The sequence below is a fragment of the Lissotriton vulgaris genome, chromosome 1_1 (assembly GCF_964263255.1).
Source record: "Lissotriton vulgaris chromosome 1_1, aLisVul1.2, whole genome shotgun sequence".
Taxonomy (NCBI): domain Eukaryota; kingdom Metazoa; phylum Chordata; class Amphibia; order Caudata; family Salamandridae; genus Lissotriton; species Lissotriton vulgaris.
In genome coordinates this window covers 847,595,055-847,607,505 of record NC_141685.1, presented here as the reverse complement: position 1 = coordinate 847,607,505, position 12,451 = coordinate 847,595,055, and positions in this window count along the sequence as shown.

Sequence of the window (12,451 nt, the reverse complement as noted above, 5' to 3'; positions counted from 1 at the left end):
TGTACTTACAGGCACATTCCAGGGGTGCAGCAGGTGTCCTTTGGACATCCTGGCACCCTTGGAATTGCGATTCTCAAATTGCGATTTTCTCATAGAAAATCGCAATTTGAGAATGTATCCCCATTCATTCCTATGGGCCTCTTGGCCCATAGGAATGAATGGGACACTCATTCCTTAATTGCGATTCGCAATTTGCTAATCGTAATTAAGGAAATATTGAGATTCGCAAAAAAATGGTGAATTTCTTTGAGAAGGCTGCCATAATTATCTCTTTGCCATGTGGGCACTCCCTGACAAATTCAGGTGGCCAGTCTTGTTCAGCTAGAAGAATGTCATAACCCTTTGATAGCTTCTCCCAAAAGAGTGCTTCTATTTTTCTAGGTATGTCCCCCTCCATCCGGAGCGTTATTTCATATAACTTGTGGGGTACACTAACCCTGGTGTCGGCAGTTTCAACTTGAATGGATTAATTCAAGTCCACTGTCTCCAGATGATCCTTCAGGATCTTGCGAGCTATGTAAGCATGGGCGGAAAATCCGTTCCGCTCGCGGATTTTGCGGATTTTCGGGAAATTCGCAATCCGCGAGATTCGCGAATCTCCCGCAAAATCCGCAAATCCGCGAGCAGCGGATTTTGCTTGCACTGCTCGCACTGTTCGCGTGAGTTCGCGCCCCGCGAATAAGTGCAAAATTGCAGAAATACGATCTTAGCAAAACTGAAAGTAACTACTTACCAGGTTCAAAAGTTCAGGCTCATCATTAGTAGCCATTTCCTGTAGTGCTTCCTGAGGGGCCCCTCCAGAGTTCAGTTGCCAGTTGAAACTATTATGTGACCCTGCTCTGAACCTCAGAATAGTTACACATATGCCACAAAGGTCCTGAATTACAGCTAAGGGAGACAAGCAGGAGCCAGGCTGGAAGTTAAAATCCATTAATCAGCCCCTAATTCATTATTGTCAGTTGGGGCAGGGCAGGTGTTGTAACTAATTTTGCAACAATGAAAGCACTTAGCAAGTGCAAAAGATCACTAATCAGGGCGCACTAAGGAAGCAGGTGCCAGCTAAAAAAATATTCTGTGACACATTAATCAGCCCCAAATTAATTCAGGTCACTTGAGGCAGGGAAGGTGTGCTTTGCTTTGCCGAAAATAATGTACACTGGACAACCAGAGGGTGTGGTGATGAAACAGAGGGTGGCATGGGTGGGCCAGAGGGTGGCATGAGTAGTCAGAGAGTGGCAGTGGTGACAGAGAGTGGCAGTGATGAAGAAGAGTGTCCCAAACAGGCTGGACACGTAGAAACAACAAGTTCGCAAAACTTGCGACCCGACAGGTAAGTTCGCAAATTGCGAAATTGTAAAAACCCTCGCGAACTGGCAGAAACACAAAAAAAAAAAATCCGCAAATTCGCGGGAATTCGCGGATTTTGCGGATTGCGAATCCGCAAATCCGCAAAATTCGCGAACGCGAGATCCGCAAAATTCGCCCATGCTTAGAGCTATGGTTACTTCTGCTGCGCTGTCTAGCATTGTCTGGGCCCACTCCCCGTTCTTGAGTTGTGTCCTCAAGATCTTCGGCATGTCTGATCTTTACGCTTGCTACCTTCTTTTTGGTGAATTGAGTTTTCTTATTTTTTGGAACTTGCTGTTCGTCTTTGGACTTCACGTGTTCTTCTTTTTGTTCGGATCGTCCTCTTCTCTCGGATTTCTGCGAGGAAGTCTGAAAGGTACGAGAGGAACGTGTATCAGTATCTTGATATCTGTCAGGTTTTCTCAGATTATCCATATTACTAAGGTTATATCTTTTTTCAGAGGGGTACCACTGTGGAGACCTACCTTCCCGTTGGGGAGATCTTCCTCTGGACTGAGACGGCTTCTCTTTAGGAAGTGTCTGTTTAGTATTTTCCCACTTCGTTTTAGGAGTGGTGAGATTATTTTTAATAAAAACTTTTTCAGTATTTTTTGTTAGTTGGGGCTTTAATAGTTTCCCACCCAAACTATCTCTACCTAGTTCTTCATATGATTTTTCAATAATTCTTGCAAGCTCATATGGCTGGTGTGTTATATCTGTTTCTTTTAATTTTTGACGGATTGCAAGGGATGCTGCTTCAACTTTAATGTAGGCTAATAGTATAGCCAAGACCTGTTAAAATCTTTTAGTAATTTCATACTAAGATTTAAGGCCGGTTCTGGACCGTATTCATTTTGAATCGGTCTCAGAACGTTTGGTATTACCGCCATGGACGGAACACATTTTTTTTTTTTTTTTTAAACAGATTTTATTTGTCACAGGTCACATATATCGCATATCTCCGCAACCCGGAGATTGCAGCACACATTAATGAAGTTACAATACTGCTGTAGACTTTTATATCAACAAGCAACCCCCAACGCCACCACCCCCCGATTAGTATATGCCGCCCCAGCTAAATAAGTACAGGATTAATATAATACACTGAGTTCGTCCAGCACCTCACAAGTCACAATTATCATCTCAATTCAACTGGGTACAAGGGATCCTCGTCTGGCAGCAGGTCAAGCTCCAATCCCCTATAGTCCGCCCATCTTTTCCAGATTTTAAAATGTTTAGGGGGCATCCCCTAGCAAGAAATATTGGCAGCTCAAGCCCCATGCAGAAGTCCATCCCAGATCGCCATGCAGCCAGTGGCGGAGCCTAAGTCGCCCTCCAAGCCCTGGCTATATCCCCCTTCGCCAGCGTTAGGCCCAGCAGTAATAGATGGCGCTTATATCTGTTGCCTCTGATACCCTCCAGTACATGTAGCAATGCTAGTCTCGGCGTGTATGGAAGCTCCCAGGCCAGAACCTCCGACAAACAGGAGAACACCCCCCTCCAGAATTTATGCAGCACAAGACAACCCCAGACTGTGTGTAGCAGCGTGCCTTCATGCGTCCCACATTGGAGACACTCAGAGCAGCCTATCATTCCCGCCCTCCACAATCGCACCCTGGTGAAATATACACGATGCAGATATTTAAATTGTATTAACCGCAGGCATGTGGATATGGCAGCGCCACTTGGACTTGCCAGAGCCTCCACCCAATCCTCTTCTTCAAGGTCGTCCACATCTCCCACCCATGCTGTTTGAAGGTGCTGTAAATTAGTAGAGCAGTGATGAACTAATGTCTGATATATACGTGAGATCTTACGTTCTGGCAATTCCCCCATGAATACCTTTGCTTCCAAGGGGCTAAATTCAGGAAGGGACTCCAATCTCACTAAATGCGGCGACAATGCGTGTCGAAACTGTAAAAACTGAAAGAATTGGGACCACGGCATTCCATATTCATTACGAAGCTCCTGAAAGGATTTAAGTGTGAGATCAGTCATCACTTCGCCTAAGGACGAAATCCCAATGGAGTCCCATCCCTGGAAGCCTCGCAGCGCCCCCATCTGAGGCAGCCGCCCATTGTTCCTCAAAGGTGTCTCCCGGGTCAAAACAATCCACCACCCCATTCTATGCAAGGTCTGCCGCCAGACAAGAAATACCACTTGTGTGGCCGAGGGGAGGCCTCGTTGCAGCGGCGCGGAATAAAGCAGCCTGTGTAGCGACCGAGTACCCATCAAATGTCGCTCTACCGCATACGCCAGGCCCCCCTATCCCCGTACCACAATTCATTAAGCACCAATAGGTGCGCCACCTGATAGTAGGAGAGGACATCGGACTGCGCAAGCCCCCCAGTGTATGTAGAGAGGAAGCACGTACGTAAGGCCACGCGAACCGCCCCCCCCTCCTACAGGAACCCACCCAAAGCAGAGTTTACTTGTTGGAACCAACACGGCGAAAGCACATAAGGGTGATTCTGTAGTTGATATAGTAGGCGAGGGAGCGCCACCATTTTAAAAATAGCAGATCTACCGTAGATTGTGAGGGGCATGCGAGACCTCGCCTTGAGGTCCTTTCGCGTGCAGTCCCACACCAAAGCCAAGTTCCTCTCCCTAGAAACGATCGGCGAAGCCGGGAGATACACTCCCAAATATTTCATCCCCCTAGGGGCAGGCGGTAGATCGGAGGCCCAGTCTCCCGCCCGGCATTGATCCTCCAGAACCCATAGTGTGGATTTGCCAGGGTTTATAAATAGCCCAGAGGTCTCGCCAAAGATCTGCAAGATTCCCAATAGGCGCGGTCCCGACCTATCAAGATCCGTGAGGAAGAATAGAACATCGTCGGCATACAACGCTATTTTATCAACAACACCAGGAGCCCATATGAAGCCTTTGAGTTGAGCATCAATATGCACCCACGCCGCCAACAATTCCATAGCAAGCGCAAACAGATAGGGGGAGAAAGGGCACCCCTGACGCATGCCCTGTTGGATCTTAAAGATGCGAGATATCGACCCCCCACCCGCACAGATGCTGTAAGATCTGTATAAAGCAACCGCAGGTAAGCCAAGAAACACGGGCAAAAGTTACGGCGGCGCAGTAAAGCAAACAAATACACCCAACTCAGGGAGTCAAATGCCCTTTCCATATCTGCCAATATTAAAGCCGCTGGCCCTCCGAACTACCTCCAGGTCGATTTTTCTACATGCGCTCTGCTGATATTATGACGGGTAGCCCTCTGAGGCATAAATCCAGCCTGGTCCGGATGGACCAGATCTGTGATGTGTGGCCTGAGCCTATTGGCCAGAGCCTTAGCCAACACCTTGGCCTCAATATTAAGGAGGGAGATAGGGCTATAGGACTCATGCCGCTCCAGAGGCCTCCCCGGTTTAAGAAATACTACCACTTCCGCGTGCCTCTAGTCCGGAGGGAGCGAGCCACTCTCCTGTGCCTCCTCGATCACTGGTCTAAAGTATGGGCTTAACTGCACCAAAAAGCGTTAAAAAAATTAATTTGGGAAGCCACTGGGACCTGGCGCCTTCCCCGGGCGCAGCTCCCCCAAGGCTGTATTCAATTTGTCATCGGACAGGGGTCGACCTAACTGCTCCCGCACCTCATCCGAAACCGCCGGGGGTGGAATGATCTCCTCTGGGAGGCACTCCTGGGGTGCATACAGACCCTCATAGTACACCATGAAGCTCGCAGCGATAGCCGGGGCCTCAACAACAGGCACACCCTCTAGATCAAGAATCCGAGGCAGCGGCTGGTCATGTAAGGAGCCCTGAAACAAGCGGTGAAGCATCTTGCTGGACTTATTCCCCCATTGATATACTCGACTGCGCATAGCCAGCCAGGCCTGGTGCACCTCATCCATGAGAATCGCGGAGTACTGCTGTTGGGCCAATAGTAGCTGTCTCCTCGCCAGACCTCCGTCAGGTTCCCGGCCCCTGTGGTCTAACGCCTCAATTCCGGCCTCCCAACGCACCAAGTCTCGCTGCCGCTCTTTCTCCCTGGAAGAAGTCTTTAAATGGACTGATAACACTGTGTGGATACGTCCCCATACCTGGATCGACGCCTGGAACGAGATCTCCTTCTGCCACTCCTCTGGCCCTGGGGCCCCCCATGGGCCACATCACTGGAGAAGGATTCAGAGTCCAAGCTCGGTGGCGTGTGGGGACGTATCCGCACAGTTTCGTCAGTCCATTTAAAGACTTCTTCCGGGGAGTCAAAGAATATTGTACGGGACCGATAGATGACCCTAAACCTGGCGGGGTACAGCAGCGCATACTGGAGCTTGAGGTCCCGAAGGCGCGCTTTGGCCACCAGGAAGGATTGTCGCTGCTGCTGCACCATGCAAGTATAGTCCGGAAAGATAAGTATAGTCGAATTGTCACAGGTGAGGGAGGACTTCGCTCTGGCCTGTCGCAGGATGGTGTTCCGGTCCATATAGTTAAGAAATTTAGCGATGATTGGCCTAGGGCGGGCACCCGGGGGGCTTTTGCATGAGGGCATGATGGGAACGTTCAATCAGAAAGCAACTGTAGAGTACATCAGAGGGGAGCCATCCCTCTAGTCACCGGGTCAGAAAGCGCTCCACACTGTCCCCTTCACATCCCTCTGGAAATCCTACAAAGCGCAGGTTGTTCCGCCTGGCGCACCCTTCCACATCCTCGACCCGCAGAGCCAGACCCTTTTGCACTTTTTCCATATTCGCGACCTTCTTCTTTAGAACCGTGACGTCGTCTACCACCTCAGAGACTGCACTCTCCGGCATTCCGCAGTTCTTGTCTAAGCAGGGTAACATTGGACCCGACAGCCCCGATTTTGGCGTCCAGCATGTCTCGGGATTGGGTGATGGCCGCCATGAGCGCCGTGTTGTCGGGCATCTGAGTCTGCGGGCCCCCAGTTCTGGCAGCGGCCCCGCACCAGTATACTTGTCGAGGGTGCCCTGCTTGGCACCGCCACCTCCTTCCTTATCCTGGGTCATCTTAGGGAGTTGTGTCTCAACTGTTCAAGGGTGACCAACCCCAGGGCAGATCATATACCGCAGCACAAGGAGCAAGTAGGACGTCTACTAGGACAGCGGGGCCCCCTCACGGACCTCAAGCAGGCTCTAGCTGTCCCCAGGATTTCAGGCCACTAGAAGGGCAACTCCACCTTACCACGGAAGGCAACCCCCGTCCTCCGACTCTGTGGCCCGCACTGACCACCGACTAGTACCTGCAATCCTTCTTAGCGCAGCTGCGGGGTCACCACCATCCAAGAACACCACCAGGGCCAGGTCACATACAGAGAGTTCCACGACCGTCACCTCCACAACCGCCGCGGTCCGACAGGACCGGCGGGCACACCAGATCCAGGGCCACCACCACCTCAAGTTATCATGTCCAGTGGGAGTGGGAGGGGAGGGGGCACTCTCACCACCGTGGCTCCCCCAACCACAGCCCCACACCAGGATAAACCGGACTCACCGCTGCGTACCCGGGCCAGGAAAGATGGCCGCCGCAACTCCCAGGGCACCCAGGCTATGCAAGATGTCCCCGCCGGCAGGCCCCACCAAGCACTCCTCTTCAGGTCTCCAGGTGTCGTCACTCCATGCCCACTGCCAATGATAGGAAGAGGGCCACCCCCGCTGCCAAGGATATGGGGGACCCACCGCAATCCAAATGGGGGTGTGGCGCAGCGGCCGCCGTGCCGCTCTTGGTCCCTCGGTCCACGCAGGCCGACTCAGCCTGCCGAACACTTCACCAAATGTCACCTGATTGCACCGCTCGACTCCCCCCGGTGCCACACTTGTTGGGGAGGAGCAGGGCTCCCTCAAAATGCAGCCGCCTGGGCTCACCGCCGTTGGCCCGGGAGATAGAAAATGGTCGCCGCCCTCCACAGGGCCGCCCGGCCCAGGACACAGTCTCTGGCTACCAGCAGCTCTGGACCCATGTTTCCAGGGCCTTCCCGGCAGCGCCCGCCAGCACAGTCCACAGTCAAGCTCACCGCGACAAAGCGGGCTGCCACCGGCTCCAGGATGTAGGAGGTGCCGCTCTCCACAGCCACATCAGCGTCCCACGCCGGCCTCGGGAACCACGCCGCCGGCCTGGCTCTCCACGCGTGGCCCAGTCGCCGTCCTCGCCGTCGTCCACCAGGCCGCCCCTCCTCCTTTGGCGGCGCCGCCACTCGTCGCAGGCCACCAGCGTTTTCGGAAGGTCGTCCAGCTATACTACGGCACCTCCGACAGCAGGTGGGTGATTTTGGGCGTCCAGGCAGGATATTTGGTAAGGATATATGTAGGCTGGTCGGAGCGAGCCTAAGTCTCGACCGCCATTGTTGCCGGCCAAGCCACGCCCCCGAACACCATGTGTTTTTGTATAGATTGAAGCAAAGACTGTACCCCAAGTGTCACAGTCCCCCACATGTTGTGCTATCCCCATTGGTAAACAGATTGTCAGAATTCTGCCCCTATCTGAGTGATTTTTTTGTGCTAGCCAAAAGGGAATTTGTTCCCTCTATGTGGGCAATTTACCAATGACTGATTGTATAGTCTGTGGTGTGATTTTATTTGTGTTCCCCTGGTGAGGGGTGTGCTGTGGAATCCACAAAGTAGGTTGGACTGTTAAAGTCCGCATGACATATTGAACCAATTGTCTATGAATTTTAATTAACTGTTTTAGTTGGACTAACAGTTCTGGACCTGTCAGTCTTTCAATGTCAGGATGTGGTGTATAGCTGGCTAGTACCGGCCATGTTGCTCCTGGTCTACCTAGTGGACCGAGCCTGGCTATGTGATTTTCATGTTGTAGGGCGCCTTTAAACCAGAGCTGATGCTCTTGGTAAGTTAATGGAATGTCAACGTCCTCGTAAACGTATTCCTCTGGAGGTTCTTCTACTTTGTAGTAGTGGAACTCGTGTGTCCCTCCATCTGCTGGAGTTAAATGAATCCAACCATGAATAGAATACTTCTGTCTGCCGATATTCATGTGCCTCTATAACAAAGATTACTTTACCACCTCTCGATGATACTCCATTATTTATGAGTTGTAAGTTATAGTTTTTCTTACATTTGCCGGGAGGATTATAACCTCCTGATCATTCTCTAGCAGATTTCTGTCATCTAAAACTGCTTGTGCTGCAGCTCTTACTCTTTCTCTCTCATTGGCACTATCCGACATTTTGTTGACCGAAATTTTTCAGACCAAGTTTCAAGGAAACAAAGATTAGGTGCACAACATTTTAGAACGCTGTATCCTTCAACGTTGAACAAACCAAAAACTAATACATAGGATTTTTCGTCCTACTCAGTTTTGGCGGATATTATCCTTTTACCCACTCCAGACGTCTATTGGAGTATTTCACAGGAAAAAGGTCTGTGTGAAAAGCACGACTGAGTTACTCTAGTATCTAGCGTTAAATTATCGCCTTACTAAACGTTGGGCGCCATGTAGTGTAGTTCCTATATTCCCAATAGGCTCTGCGCATTGGAATAATATATACTGTAGTTTAGACGTAGGACTGAGGTCGACTAAGTCTCTATCGCATATATTGGACTTAATTGTGAGTGCCAGCTAGCTCAGAGGTCACTAGAAACGTTCTTGGATCCACAAGAAGGGATTAGTTTCTGACAACCTCATAAAAATGACAACTTTGTTTCCCAAGAATAAGAAATCAATCTCTAGAGTCGCTGAAACAATAGATAGCTATTTTACTCAGTCAATCGTGCATGCTTCGTTTCACCAGAGGTGCTGAGAAAATAGACAGACGGGCGTTTTCAATAAAAAGTATTTATTGAATAGTCTTCTTTCTCAAGCATAAGAAATATACTGCTACAATCATAATACTGGTTATAAAGTACAAGGCATATAATACGAAGAGTATTATAAAATAGTACTGTAAGAGCATGATATGGTTTCTAAGCCATAAAAATGCCTAAAACTTATAAAATACATACAGTGATAAAATAATGACTAAAAGTACTCAACTGGTGCTTCTAAAATACGCTAACCCCGGTGTACCTTGTTGCGTGCTTATCTAGGATCCTGATCGATACTGTGACCTTATGCCCCTATTCAGCTATAAATCCATTTATTCCCTATATTGGCATAACCGTTCAAGTGCGATATTCAGAAAGTCATCTCTGGCCTCACACGAACAGAGCCACATTCCAGAATAGTTCTCTGCCTTTTGCTTTGCAACCAATTAGTGCAATGACAGAGCAGAAGTCACTATCTGACATTCCTAGATTAACACTCCGAGTTCTTCAACAAGATAAAAACTCAGTAAACCTGGAAATCCCCGCTTGCTGTGTTTTGATTAGTAATGGAACTCTAATGAGCAACTGATAGCTATCACTTCCTAGTGACATCTTTAATTGACGTCTTATGTCCAGCAAACTTACGTCAAACCAGGCACCTGTCAGGTATAAATATTACCAACGTTGCCTTAAGCAATGGTCCTGTTGCTGCAGCCTGCTGCCCGTCGCCTGAAGCTGCTGATACCATTATCGCTGCTAAACCGCGAACGATGGTGTGGTGAAACTAGGAGCTGAACAGCTGTCCCTCTGCGAAGAGCCCAGCAGATGCCAGCTGCCCGCGGACGCTGTCCCCCCTCCTCCTCCTCGACGCGCTGAAGAGAGACGCTGCCTTTCTCCTGCTGAGAAATCCAGCTCCAGCGTTTCTGGTCTGCCCTCGCGGGTGACTGGGATACCGAGTTCCCCCTGAAGGAGATACCAGACCTCCATCATTCTATTCAGAGGTATGGTGTTGACTAAACCCTTAGTGAGAATTCTTGAAGCAAACCTTGGCAAAACCAACTTAAACTGAAGCTACTTACTTACTCCCCTCCCAAGTATTAGGCTTAGGTCAGGTACACTGGGGTAGGCGTAGTTAGAAGCACCAGTTGAGTATTTTAGCCTAATGTATATATGAATGTATATATGTTTTATTACTTTTAAACCATTGTATGGCTAAGAAACCATATCAATGCTTTTACAGTATTATCTTGCAATACTTATCTTACTGTACGTACTTTTTATCATAACAAGTCTTGCAATTGTGGCAATACATTTCTCTTGTACGAAAAGAAAGACTGTTCAATAAATGTTAACCCTTTATTGACAAACGCCCGTCTCTCTATTCTCTACATATCGTGAAAGTAAACTGCACTAACCTGACTGAGTAAAATAACTGTCTATTGTTTCACACGACCCTAGAGATTGACTCTTGATTTGAGGAGCAAAGTTGTCATGTTGCACGGTCGTTGGAAAACTGAATCCCTTCTTGTCTGTGCCAGGGAAGCTGATCACTTCCTATTCAGTCAAGAAAGTTTCCAGTGACCTCTGAGCTAGTTGGTAACAAACCCAATTAAGTTTAGCATAGTCAGTAGAGGCCTGGAAGATCCGCACTTCTACGTTGATACTACTGTTTATGTTATTCCAATGCGCAGGGCCTAGTGGGAAACTAGGAACTACACTACATGGCGCCCAAACGTTTGGTAAGGCGATAAACTAACGCAAGACGTTAGAGTAACTCAGTCGTGCATATTTCACACAGACCCCTTTCTCCCGTAAATACTCCAATAGACGTTTGGAGTGGGTGAAAGGTTAAAATCTGCCCGAACTCAGTAGGAAGAGATTCCTATGGAAAGCTCTGGTTTATTCAACGTTGAAGGATACAGTGTTCCAAAATATTGTGCACCTAATCTTTGTCTCCTTGGAGACCTACTCTGCAAAGCCTGCATTTATAAAATGTCAGACAGTGAAGAAGAAAGGGAAGCAGCTAGGCTGGCAACCCTACTAATAGAGGAAGACTCGAGTCTCCTACAGACAGACCCGGATGCAATTATCATCCCGGTCCACTTAAGAAAATCTATAACGTTAAAACTTATAGAAAACGGACTGACACCACAAGGTGGTACAGTAATTTTCGTGATAGAGGCACACGAATATCGGCAGACAGAGGTATTCTATTCATGGATAAACTTCCCAGCGGCAAACGCTACAACAAAAGAGTTTCACTATTACAAAATAGAGGAACCTCTGGAAGAGTACGCTCCTTTCGAGGAGACTGAAATCCCACTAAAATTCCAAGAGCACCTGCTCTGGTTTAATGGCGCCCTAAAACATAATGATCACATTACCAGGCTCGGTCCACTAGGTAGACCAGGAGCAACGTGGCCGGTTCTAGCCGGCTACACACCACACCCGGACATTGGAAAAATGTCAAAAGAAGAACTCTTAGTTAACATAGGAGAATTAACAAAAGCATATAGAGAGTTAGTAAAATTATTTATTAAAAATATTTCAAACACTCCTAAAAAGAGCAGGGATGGAAATAAACAATCCACTCCCAAGGAAAAAGTTTTCCAGTCCAGAGGAAGGTCTCCTCGACGGAGGGAAAGAACTCCGACTCGAGAACACCAGTCTCCCCAGAGGGAGCCCTCTGAGAAAAGAAATAACCTTAGAAATAGGGATAATTTGAAAAAACCTGATGGATATCAAAGTATTGATACACGTCCCTCTCGATCTTTTTTGCAGAAATCGGAAAGAAGAGGACGGTCAGACCCAGGAGAGCACACCAAGTCCAAAGACAAGAAACCTGCTCAGAGTAAAAAATCTCAATTTCCAAAAAAGAAGGTAGCCAGTATTAGAGTAATCAACCATGCCGAGAACACAGTTGAAAAACGGGGAGTGGGCATTGACAATGTTGGACAGTGCAGCAGAAATCAGTATAGCGCGCAAGATCTTGATGAGTCATCTGGAGACAGTGGACATGAATGAATTCATTCAGGTTGAAACGGCCGACACCAGACTTAGCGAGCCCCATAAAATATACAAAATAACATTGCGTATAGAGGGTGATAAGACTAGGAAAATAAGAGGTCTATTTTGGGATAAGCTCTCAAAAGGCTATGATATTCTGTTAGCTGAAAAAGATTGGCCCCCAGAGTTTGTCAGGGAGTGCCCTCGTGGCGAAGAAGTGATTATGCCTGCCTTCTCGAATCACATTCCGATTCACAAAAAATATACATATGCAAGGAAATGGGCAGTAGCCCAGGCACCGGCATTGTATAAAAATCATGTAGGATGGGATGAGGACTCTCCTCCTCACAAAATCCAGTTAAA